The sequence below is a fragment of the Cavia porcellus genome, unplaced genomic scaffold (assembly GCF_034190915.1).
Source record: "Cavia porcellus strain 051 isolate PalLab524CR breed Dunkin Hartley unplaced genomic scaffold, mCavPor4.1 scaffold_3, whole genome shotgun sequence".
Lineage (NCBI taxonomy): Eukaryota > Metazoa > Chordata > Mammalia > Rodentia > Caviidae > Cavia > Cavia porcellus.
In genome coordinates this window covers 22812584-22826142 of record NW_026947486.1, presented here as the reverse complement: position 1 = coordinate 22826142, position 13559 = coordinate 22812584, and the positions used below count along the sequence as shown (strand labels likewise).

Here is a 13559-nt window from a genome sequence, read left to right as displayed (position 1 = left end):
AATTCAAGTTCCTTTCCCTTAGGCATTATGCTTCTCTGGGCAAAGCAGGCTGATAATAGAGTTGAGCCCAGGTAACTTTGTCTCTTTTTTTTTTGTAGTGGGAATCAAACTCACAACCTGTTGATTGCCAGGCAGGTGCTATGCTGCTGAGCTATATCCCCAGCCTGGCGTCTTTTTCTTTTACTTTTTTCTTTTCCCAGTTATTTTTCTTTATGCATTTCAGAAAGTTATCTTGGCTCTCAGAAAGCTTGATGTGCTCAGTACCCACATTAATTCTTCTGGTGAGAACCCTGCCCTTAAATTGTTTGCAGTGCCAATAGAATGCTAAATGATACTGTAGATCATTCTAGCTCTGCCATCGTAACACTGGTCGAGCATTCCTTTCTTGACAATACTCATTCTCTTGATGACTACAACAGTCTTGTAGATTGACATTTACATGGTCAAAGGAACAATTCTATGTTTCCTAAAAGAACTAGAAAATATATGCCAGGTGCCTCTTCTCTCCCTTTGTGTTTATCATTTTGCTGGGTAATTAGATGAAGCCAAGTCAGCCACAAAGAACCAGCCAGTTTTTGTAATGAGATAACTGTATTATGTGAGTTATGAGTCTATTTCTTATTGGATGTAATTCAACTGGTTTAGAGCAAATTTCTTCACTTCTCTGAGCCTCACTCTCCTTTCCTATATGATACAAATGACACATTTTACTTCACAGGTTATTATGAAAATCCAAGTAACTAATCTATGTTAATTTGTGCAAATCCACATTAGATACATGGCATATGGTCTAAAACGTACAAATAGACATGTGACACATAGTTACATGTTTGAAATCATCTGCTCCTTTTCTATTTTTTCTTACATGACTGCCGGTTCTAACATGTATTGTAAAACAAAAAGATACTGGTTAAGGATCTCTGCTTAAATACCAATAATCTCTAGATTTCCACTTAAAACTATCAGATCATGAAACTTAAGTAAGGTCTTCTCAGCCTTAGTCTCGTCATCTGTATGGCTGGCTTACCCACAGAGTTGCTGTGGGCCTAGTATAGGATCGTTTATATTATCTATAATAATAGACAAGCAAGGTACATACACAGATGGTCTACAGTAGGCAAAAGCTGAATAACCAACAAATATGCAAATATGTAATGAAAATCAGGAAAATGCAGTGTAAAATCACATAAGCTATGATTTCAGTACAGTATGTACTGAAATCAGTACTGGATTGACAGTACAATAAATATGACTTTATTAAGTTCAGGTGATGATAGAGAACCTATGTAGGACAGTTATCAAGGGTCTGTATTTATTTAAGATTTTGAGCATGGTTCTCCTTGATGTTTCCATGATACTGGAAAGAGCTTGTATCTCTCAAGAACATTTCCCTTTCATCTTTTTTGGGTAGGATTCTGATATAGACTCGAAGTAGAAAGAGAGAATATATTACACTGAAGAGACAATGATTTTGGTTTTAATTACTGGTTTTGCCATTTAGGGTGCTATTGCTTAACCTTTGTGCATCTTTTTTTCTTAACTATAAATTGGGAATACACTTTTCAAGATTATTATTATATAAGCACCTAGATAATCTTAAATAAATGGAAAATTGTGTTTGATAACCTGTATTTTAAAGTGTTTGTAAAATGTACCTGACTCAAGAAAATATGTGCTCAGCACATTCTAAAGTTCATCAAAATTTTTATTCCATCACTTTATCCATCAAGGCTTCAGGAGACTCACCTGGTTGAATAGGTCAGCTTTTTGTTTTCAGAAAATGACATGAAAACTTCTTATCACCAAAATGAAGGGAAGTTGACATGGTTATTTCCTGGAAATTCCCTCAGGCTGGTGTGATGCGTTCTACTTTCCCAAAACCCTAGAAGAGGGCACCATCTGTCTTTCTAGCCTTGTTATTAGGAATGTGAGTGGACGTGTGATTTGCAGGGAAATGCAACAGGATATGTTAAAGGATATTTGCCAGTTCTTCCAGCTTTATAAAAAAAAACCAAGTAGGTTACATAACTAAACATATAAAGTCTAACAATTTAGAAAGTGATTATTACTATGACATAAAAAGATATGAACACAAAAAAATGGTCACCCCAAGAATCTGTGAGCAGAAGGAATTTTTGATTTTTGAGGGGAGATAGTATGGGTTAGATTTCAAACTACAATATGATGGGCATACTGGTAAAAATGCATGACATTTACAAAGAATATATTTGTATCCAATTTGAGGAACATGGCCACTGTATGAAGTACACATGTGTACTAGAATCTTTTTTACATGGTTATAATTTGGTTTTTTGCATAATATTCTTCATATATAGATATTTATAGCACCCACTATGTGATTTTATGTGTTAAGGATATAGGCCCTTAATCCAGACTGCCTAGATTAAAACTAACAATTAACTAGTAATACTGAGCAATTAACCTAATCTCAGTCCTTCAGTTTCCTCATCTAACAGGGATAATAATAGCACTGCGTACTTTAGAGGTTTGTGGTGACAATAACAGCTTGTTAGATGCAAGCACAGAACTTTTCAAAGCCCAAGTCTGGAGGGCAAATAAGTAGATAACTGACTTCCTCTACATTAGACAAAAAAAGGTGGCTTTTCCCTAAAAGTCCTAAATATTGGCTACATAATAAATATCATTCCATTTTCTATTGTGTGTCATTTTCCCAGGCAACAGGCATAGTTGAATAACAATGGAACATGGGTCAAAAAACTCACTACATAAAAGACATTTTGGATACTATTTGGGACAGAGAAAAAGAAGTTAAGAATATTTTATAGTGTTGTGGGAAAATTCCCAAGCCAAATCAAATAAAAACTAAGACTCTTTGCACTGAGGAAATAAGAAGGCATCATTTAATCTTTATGCTGGCGGCGGACTGTTGAATCTTCACACCAGTGGACTGTAGCAGGATAATTCCACAAAGGGAACTGCAATAGTTCACAGAGAGCTTAGTTTATATAGAATTTAGAAGTGGGAGGTACAAATCAAGTGACAAAACATTACATAATTGGTTACATGCATTGAGTCATATTGACAGGCAGGCTTGTCTTGAACAGATTTGCTGAAACAAAAGAACTGTTTATCATAATATAGAAACGCTCCAGGAACAAAGGGAGGGGACTCTTACAGAGTGAGTATAGAATAATATAGAAACATTTCAGGGAGGGGGTTCTTACAGGGTATCCTTGACTAGCCCAAGGTGCCTTAAGATACACACAATTATTTTGATTCAGTGCTCATCAGAGGTATGCACCTGGTCTTTAGTCACTGTTAAGATCAGTGGAAGTGAATTCAGCAGAAGCAGTAGAACAGAAGCTTGATCAGAGACCTCTAACTGATCGTGAAATATCTGTAAGTTTGCTATTTTATAAATGTGTTTTTACATTAAAATTGTGCTCCAAATAGGAGTTTGAAGAATTCCAAACATGAAGAAATTATTAATGTTTAAATGTTGTAGCATGGTCAAGAAAGTTACTCACAGGACACTGAGATTTAGAAACAAGTGAGGTGTATTTCGAAACTGCAGTGATCAGTCAGCTTTGGCCACGGAAACTGCTGATTACTGGCTGGCTGGCCTCAATTCCTTTGTTCCCTTCTGTTATATACTCCCATATATGGAGACCACCTTTTTGAAACACTATCATTGCTTTGGAATGTTACAAGACCTTCTTACACATCTGGCTAACTGACACACAGAATGTGGGAACCAGGCAGCTTAGTGTCATGAGATAAACCCATCTGTATCCTTTTCCATAGTTTTTATGGCCAATTAAGACAGAGGAGGAGGGAAGGATTCGGCCCATGTTCCCTCAGTGTTTGAGGTCTAACTGCTAAGTACATATAACCTGTAATCTATATGCCATAAACTAAGTGCAATTTTCAAGACTAAGGATGGGAGCAGGTTTCAAAAGGAAAAAAATCAGGCAGAGAAAATAAAGCAAATAGTGAGGGTTATGAACACTTTCACATAAGAGTATGGAAATGCTAACTACCCTGGTTTATTACACATGTACACATGAATCAAATCACCATGTACCTCATAAATATGTACAATTATTGTCAATTAAAATATAAGTAACTAAATAATTTTTAAATCATAGAGAAGTGGGGATTGGTGTTGATCAGTGGTAGTATTTGCCTAGCATGCACAAGCCCTAGGTTCCATCCTCAGCCCTGCAAAAAGTAAAACAAATAACAAAGAAGAAAGGTCTGCTCAAGGATTGAGCAAACATTCTCTTGCTCTGTACGTCTATATGCCTTGCCTTCCTCTCAAAAACCCATATCAAGTTTGGTGTTAATAAAGAAAAGACCTAGGATCTGGATTTCAGCCAAGCCCTTGAGACCAACAGTGGGAAAGATAAGGAATTTTTAAAAGAATGGTCCTTTGTCTGTATAAACAAATTCTTTTATAAACTGTATAAACTTGTATAAACTGATTCAGTTAAGGCCAGAAATTCCTGTCTCACTTTTACTTTTGATGCCTGGAATAATGTTGACAGGTTGTTAAATCTCTTTGTTGTCCATAAGAAATATTCCTTTCATCTATTACCCATAGGACAACATTTCCAGAAAGACCAGAATTTATAATCTCATGGACCTGGGTGCCAGAATCTGGGACATGGTTCCTGGATATCATGAGGCTTGGAAGCAGATTCCTTACCTTGCCTTTCTGTCTTGGGATCCAGGAGTTTTGGTAACAATGAAAGCTTTTTGGATGCAAACAGCTTTTTCAAGCCTATGTCTCAACTAATACAGACAGAACAATGAAGCTGAGGAAATCACTCCCTTCTATTCTTTGAGTCTGACAGAACTCTAGGGCCATTCTTCTTTCATTGTTCTCTGAGAGGTAGAAAATTGCATAACAACAATAAACAGGAAATCTTTGAAGCTCTAGGTAAAGAGCACATGTAAGTTGGATCTCTGGACCTGACCTCCAGTCAGTTTTATACTACTTAAGACTGAATAAGGGTTCATAACTATGTACTACATCTCATACATGCAATTAAGATCACTGTGAATTCTAGGACAGGTGTTTCTGTTGAGGGCACTGGAGATGACTCAGCATCCTGTCAATCATTGCTGGCAATCTCACCTGAAGACTTGGTAGGAAGCATCTGGGCTAGGGTACATACCCATTAAATTCCAAAATCCAGGTTTATCTATTCACTGCTTTTTTACTTTAATGTCATCTTAGCACCACTTTTCTATTTGTGTCATATATTTTTATCAGCATGGACTTGCCCTGAGTACATCTTCCCATGATCTTCAATAAGTGTAAGTACATTTTACTTGCCACTAGATGTTTGCTTTGCAGTTCTTTATCCATCATACACAAGAGTCTGGAGTACGTCAGTTAAAGCCATCATAAGATAATAGAACCATATGAGTCATGATGAAAGTCCAATAGCCCCCATATGCAATAGAAACTAAAAATTGAAGAAGTAAAATCAGTACGGCAATTGAATTAACCCCAAATTGGATGCCTAAACTTGAAGACAATCCAAAACTTCAGCCAAATCTCTGAACATACCTCAAATTGTCTGTATTATCAGAATGTAACATTGTATTGTTCTACTTTTTGTCTCTTTTTAATGTAATGAAAACTGGTGCAAACCATGGTGGAGGGGGGTGACGCTGGGGACGTAATAAAAAAACAGGGAATTATAATACTCCCAAGTTCAAGGATAAAAATGGTTATGATTGTTGTTAAGTACTTCACTGAGTTCTTAAACATATTTTTAATCTTTCAGAGTATCCACTCATCAGACTATGAAGAAAGCTTCAGAAATCAGAACACCCTTCCTCTTTAGCAGGGAAATATATATTATTTGTAAGACCGGTGTCGCGAAGGAGACTCCAAGGGCTCCGTTCTCATGTAAGAACAAAGGGGTCTTTATTATTCTGTGTGCATGGGGTCCTCCAAACAGGTGGAAATGGAGAACCCTGAGTGTAGGTGAGGCAGGTGCTTTTAAGGGGAAAAAACTGCAAAGCAAGCGTTTTTTTACAGAAGCCAATTGTAGCAGTTAGAGCGGGATAGTCGGCGGTCTGTCTATTTGTGGTTGGTCAGCTCAAAAGGGATGATCAGCGGGTCAGAGTTAATTAACTGTCTTGTTTTGCACAACTTATCTTTAGGACACCTGGCTTCTGTAAGGTTCGAGTTTGACATGCTTTACCACCCTGATTAGCGTAATCGGCAGGCTCTATCTCTGAGTTCCCTGGCATAGCATATCCCGAGCATATCACAGCTGCAGATGTTTTCTTTTTGATCCTCCCTCAGAGCTGAGTTTGGACTAAGTCATGAGGCCCAGTGCTGTTTCTAGCTGAGAAACAGCATCTTGTTTTTAACCTTTAAATTTCTGGTCCTTCATATTGAGGAAAGTGTATACTTCCTTATTCATTCAGACATATATTCACTGAATGAATATTTATTAACTATTCTATGTGTCAATTCTCTGTGTCAAGCACAGACAGGAATAATACAGTAATAATTGGGTTCACAAATGCATCTGTTTTTTAATAATTTGGTTTGCAAAAAGAAGTATTTGGCAAAATTTTGCTTCCAGGGGCTGGGGATGTAGCTCAGTGGCAGAAGTACCTGCCTGGCAAGTGCAAGGTCATGAGTTTGATTCCCAGTACCAAAAAGAAATTGCTTCCATTCACAAACTTGACACCAGGTGATGAACACAGCCTCAACCATCTTCACCACATGAATATGTACAACTATCTTCCTCAGAATTGTGGAATGAATCGAGTTCATGAACCGTATTAATAGTGTTCCTATGTTTTTTAGAATTTACAGTCAAAAAGAGACAATATATAAACAATCTCATGAAAAATACTTCACATTATTTTAGTGTTATGCATAAAAATATTATGTGTTGTCATGGGAACATAATCCAAAAAGGCATGAATTTATTGCATGAGACTTAATTTAGACTGATAAACTCATAGACTTTGGCCCAAAGAAGAGAAAGCTAAGATGACCCATAAAAGTTAAGTAGTTTACTAGGTAATGATACGGAAAAGGAGCCAGGCATGGTATGCCTGTAACCCAAGCAATGAAGTATGTTTGTGCCCTGCCAGGGCAATTCATCAACACACTGTTTCAGTTTTTTAAAATTTATTTTTATTTTAAAGAGATTAAGACAAGAGACGACATAACAAAGCAAATCAGAACAGAACAATGTTCAGGTTTTTTTTTTAAAGGTGAGGATATAGCGTAGTGGTTTAGCATCCCTGGGTTTAATCCCCAGTACTGCACACCCACACACAAATTGATTTGGGAAAGAATATCCCAGGAAGATAGTGTAGCACTATTGACTGAGTTAAAACTAAAGATCGTGGTTAAAACACAACAGTTTGACATGAGCACAGAATATACAATAAGGCTGAAGAATTCATCAGGGGTAAATTCACAAAAAATAAATTCTCAATAACAATCTAATAGTGCTGTGTTCTACTGGAGGATTATTGGTCTTTTTCACTGAGTTTTGGATTTGGAGCACTGGAAGCACATGTTTGGGGAGGAAAGGAGAGAATGAGTTTGTTATAGATATGATTTCAAGTGAATGTTCAGTAGGTAATTTGATATAAGAAAGTTCAAAAGAGGAATCTAGGAGTACAAAATTTGGAGTTACTGGCATATACATTATTATTGAAGACATGAAAATAGTTGAGTTCATTTAGATTAAGATATGTTCAACCTGCAGCCCTTGGGCTACATGCTACCCTGGACTCAACCCACTCAAGTGTTAACTGTGCTTACTTCTATCACAGAAAAAAGAATTTTTAAGACTCATTAGTATGTGACACTGGAAAGTTTTATTTAGAACATACTACAAAGAAGGGAAGACAGGTGGCAGAGAATGAGAAGCACTACAGCCTGGAGCTGGGTATATTTGTATACTTTAGGGCACCTTCAAAATGAGTAATCTAGAGTATATTCTTACTATCTATCATGTTAGCAATCTGGTATACTGAGTTAGAATGCAAACCATTTACATATGCTTAAGCCTAAAATATTCAGCCTGCTTAACAGTGCATTTTCTTGAGGATGAGGCTGGGGCGGGGGAAGTACAATTTACAGATAAAAGGCACAAGCCCAGAGCACAACTTACTGCTTATTATATCTTAAAAACCATTAGGGATTTTTAAAAACTGGATTTTCTAGGAGTGAAAAGGGTAACTTTTGTGTCCCGGAGCTATTCTCAAAAGTATAACTTCAAAATTATACATTTCTTCAACTTCTTCCTACTTATCTTAATTTCTCCTGTTCGCCTCTTTCTCTCCCCTCAAGATTTTGATACCTTTGTTCTTAATGGAAGCTGGTGCCAAAGGTCCATCTTCCTATAGCTGCTTTAGGATGAGGGGGAGGGGGCATTGATCCTGCGTAGTCAGCCATCAAAAGTCTCATTCTGACAGATAGAAAGGAGACATAGGAAGGTCAGGTTTTGTAGTTTGAAGAAAAATCATTTTTCGATAGTCTGGAAAAAAGACAAGGACATATGGGACATCCATCCACAACAAAAGGATATTAGAAGTAGAACATCAGCAAGTCATTAAAACTTAAGGCAGAGTGGGACATTGCATTAATGTATAAACATAGATCTTGTAATGAAGAAAATAAATTTGGAGAGTTGTCAGGAATATATACACAACATTCTGTTTTTTTTTTTTTTTTTTTTTTGATGATAGCTGCAACCACAATGTCTAGGGCTTGCTGGTTTTGTAGAATAGCTTTACTTATCACTTTTACTTGAGAATTTAGTAAATAAATATCCTAGGCCAGTCTCGATGAAACCTATGGCATGTGTGCCATGGTGGGTTGTTTGTTATCGTTGAAAGCTCTAAAAGGTTCACCATCACTGCCCTGGCAGTGTCATTCAAAGATTTTGTGTAAATTTTGTAAAATACTTGATATGCCATATAACATCTTCAAATTCTATTTGAGAAATGATGCTGAAAACTAAATGATCACACCCAGTGAAAAACTGATCTGATACATCAATGCTGCGAGACTTGGCAGTTAACTAGTTGATGTATAGTCTTAATCCAGCATCCTTATACCCATGGATATCCTAATGGACATGTTTTTATTCACCTCCGAGATAGCAATGTCTATAGACTTATGCCCCAAAGCCATCCACTACCATGTGACAATAGTGATTTTATCCCAGTTTATGTTTTTCAATTGGTAGCATACAAATCAGTTACCTCTTAACACTGCAGTGGTATTAAAGTTTTATGCAGGATCTCATCCTGTATTTCAAGTGGTACTGTTCCATATATAGTAACTATGGTTTTTCTGTTCCCATACAAGGACTGCTAACTAGTTGAATTGTCACATAGTGGATAACAGCCAGAAATGCTCATTCTAAACTTGACCATATCTATTCTCAAATTAATGGTTATCATCTTTTATGATAGAAGTTTTAGAAGCCTGAGATAGAGCAGGCTTTATGTATGGCCATATCTGAGTATTAGTTTAAGCAAGAGAGAAATTTCCCATGGCATTGTTGATGAGATGTTTCTTTCATAGGCCTTTGAGAGACATTAGTGCTGGTAGCAAACTTCAAAACTGTAGCTGAATTTTGGTGTTGTTCTATAAAATTTTGCCATTTTAGCCAATCATTTCCCTATATAGGGATACCTACCATAGCAACACCAAATGTGCTAGAAGTGAGCAGATTCCACAAATTTAGCATGCATCATTTGCAATGTCTTTGGCATATTTTTAGGATAGTCAAGAAGAATTAGTTTCTCCATTGGAGAAAGACATAAGAGTTAAAATACAAATGAGTTGACAGATTTTGACTTGAGCAGACAAGATAGTTATGAGAGGAGTTATATTTGACATAAGGAAGATAATTTATTTTAAACAGGAAGCAGAATATATATATTATCTAGTTGTCCATCAAAGCCTCATGTAGTCAAAGGTGGCACTTTTCAGAGGTAGCTGGATCTAGGATGTGTGATACTGGGATCAAGGATGTAAAGCTGAGATTGATGCATGGTACAATTCGAAGATTAAGGCTGTCCCACACTGAGTGTAAATGCTACCTGTGGGAGACAACTCCATTGACTCCCTTTGAATGCAAAACAGTTACTGTGACTTTGATTATTTGGAGACGCATTTCCTTATACAGATATGTAGAGAGCCTGGTAGAGTATTTCCTTCTCACTTCTATCGGCTCTAAGCATTGCAAATAAGGCTAGCCGAGGTGTTAATATGTAATCTCTAAAGCCAAAAGACAGTCCTGTTTCCTCACATAGTGTTCTCCATATGGTACAGAATATGTACAGGATATGAACACTCCAGATTTTAGAGCCAATAGCTCCAGGAATGTCAACTGGGTTACAAACCTCAGGATAAGAGGCTATGACTCCCCAGGGCACAAGAGTTTGCATATCAGAAACCCAAGAACAGTCTCCCAAAACAATTTCACTGCTACCTTAATTGGATAATGTAAATTGATCTTCTGCATATCTTTATCTCTACAATTTACAGAGATGTCATTCTTGCACCTGGCTAGCCAGCTCAAGTTACTCACATAATTCCCACCATCCTCACTGTCACTCATCCCTGAGCCACCCCCCTTCCTCACAAAATAAATTCTGGAAGAGGCCTAGGATCAAGACCTTTGTCCCCATGTCCTCACGGGAATTGGATTTAGGATCCCTTGGCTGCCCTAAACATGGAATATGTATTGGTGTCTTTACTATCGCAGTGGGTTGCATTGGTGGTGGTAGATTGGAATTAACTTGCTGGGATTCCAATAACATCTCAATGAGATTACAAATACAACTTTTTGGATTGTGAGGAAAACTAGAGAGAGGATTACAATACTTGGATGACTGAACTTGGTATTTGGGTTTACAATACTACCCACCCTAGAGTGAGTAGCCTAGAACCTGGATACAACACAAAGGAGAAAGTGGGCTGCTGGGGTTGGTTGGTGTTTTGCTAGTCCACTGCTTGCTGTCATCTGCTTGCCATGAACTGTTTGTCCTCTGTAATGCCCGTGCACCATACTACCTGCCTGGGAGCCAGCAAACTATGAACTGAAAGCTCTAAAAACTGCAAGCTAAATAAACTTATCATCTTTTAATTTTGAGTGCTGGGTATTTTGTCTCAGGATAAGGAAAGACAACATATGTATCTGAGTTATTTTTAATCAACCTTGTTCTTGAATAGTACTCACAAGTCCCAAAGGCTTTCAAGAATAATGATAATAAGTCTGTTTCCTTTATTTCTTGATCTTTCAAAGTCTCAATGGGAACAGATTTAATTCTTGACAAATGAATGTGTAATGCATGCCCTTGTAACTTGACAACTATATAACTATTTAGAAGAACATGCTAGTAGCCTTTATATTTAGGGAGGGGGTACTTTAAAGGAGACTTTGCTTATAAATTCTTACATAACTCAGACTCATAGGGTTGAATATTAGAGTGTAAATTGAAGGGTTCTGTGATAGAACAACTTCATTAACATAATCTAATAAAACCTTTTGTACCTGACCTAAATTAATTATGTGTTTAATCATTTCCAGTGTTTAGAGATCAGTGATCAGAAATAGCCTCTCAAATAACATTCAAATGGGCTTAATTGGAAAGAGGCCTTAGGTACAATTCTGATTCTTAGTGAAGTAATAAGTAGTAGTGGTCATAACCAAGGCTCTGAGGATCCTTGGCATAATTTTGCTAAAGTGACTTTAATATGGATATTAGTCTTTTAAACCTTTTCTAGAGCTTGAAGTTGCCAAGAGGTAGGAGGATAATAAGTTATTCCTAAGGCTTGTGAGACCTCCTGTGTCACCTTAAAAGTAAACATAAGCCCATTATTATCTGAGATCAATCCTAGTAATAATTTCTTTGTGAGGACTACAGTGACTTATTGAACCCTTTCAGTATGAACAGAATATACTTCTATCCACTCAAAAAAGTTTCAGTAAAAAGTTATTTATATCTCTGGCATGGAGGCATCTGGATGAAACGTATTTGCTAATATTCTCCAAGGAAAGTATCTTGCCTTTGCACTGTGTTAAATAAAGCTGGAGACTCAGCATTTCCTCCCAGATTGCCATAGGCACAGAGAGGGTAAGACCTTGAGATTTCTGGAACAGTCAATTTGACTTTTCCCCCAACAAAAGCATATTTGACCAAAGTAGTCAATGACTGTCTTTCTAAATGACATGAATCATGGATTTCTTTAATAATATTCCATTGATTAGCCAGGGATAATAATATTTTCTTGTTTTAGTCTTTCCTCAACCAGCCATCTTTCACAGATTTATATCCCCTACTGATTTGCCCACTCCTTTTCAATCTCTAAATAGAAAGGGCTTGCATTTAGCTTTGAGGCAAGATGTATTAGAGCCATCTTTAAAGTAGTTTGTAGTGAAGTTTATCTGGCACTGTGATCAGTCAATTTTATCTGGCACTGTGATTTTTTTTAGATTATAGGAGAGTTACTTTTTGATGTTCTCTGCATTGTATTATTGCTATCTGGGCAGGACCCACAGTCCTTTTAGGAAGGAAAGAATCTCAACTCCATGCTTAATTTAAGTTTTTTTTTTCTTCTGTTATGAGTGAACTTTTTCCTCCATCTGGTAGTACAAGCATGAAAGACTAAGAAAGCATATCTTAAGTCAGCATCAATGTTGACTTGCTTATTTTTTTTTTCCATTGTAAGACTTACATCAGAACAATGATTCTAGCTTTTTGTGCTGAGGTATTTGAAGGAAGCAGCTTTACTTAATTACTTCTTAGAGATTAACAATCATATAGCTTCCCTTCCCAGTTCCATGGTTTATGTTATGCTCCTATCGATGAACCATTATTCACTGGGACTAGCCAAAGTCTGGTCCTTCAGGTCAGGCGTACAAGAGTAAATATGTTGTAGTTTTCATAAAGTCGTGAATCAGGTTGCCAGACTGAAAGATGGTAAACCATAAAAGTAAGCTCTGAAAAAAAAGTAAGCTCTGGAAATTCTAAAAGGATAGCTTGACATTTAGATAGACATCCTCTAGTTAGCCATTGGTGTTCTTTAAGACCATTTTAAATCTCATAATGGGGTTGAACATCCATTGAGTTTCCTAAATTTAAACTGCTTCCTCTATCAGAAGTGCTGCAGTACCACAGCCCCTAAGCATCTAGGCCATACATGTGACAAGGATCTAAGTGTCTGGAAAAGTAAGCCACATGTTGAAAAATATATCCAACTTTGGGGTAAGATCTCCTAATGCTATGACCTGTCTTTCACTTATATACAACCACTACAAAGTTTCTTTTCTTCAGTCCAATGTGGGGGCTCATAAGCAGGCCCTATGTAGTGTCATTCAGCGGCTTGTCTATGAATCAAAAAGTAGTTCAAATTCTGAAAAACTCAGCCACCTTAGAAAGGCCTTAATTTGTCTTTTAGTAGTCTTAAAACCAAGGCCTCCTTTCTTTCAGGGCATTAGAATTCATTCCCCCAGTCTTTGGGTAGGTCCTAACTATTTAGCTTTTCAAATTTTTTTTTTAATCAT

General features: G+C 36.9%; 1 protein-coding gene across 1 annotated transcript in view; it reads right to left on the bottom strand.

Annotated features, from left to right (window-relative positions):
- LOC134475429 (synaptonemal complex central element protein 1-like) overlaps positions 1 to 13559 on the bottom strand; it is a 165465-nt gene that overhangs the window by 134590 nt on the left and 17316 nt on the right. The gene's annotated exons all lie outside the window — the stretch shown is intronic.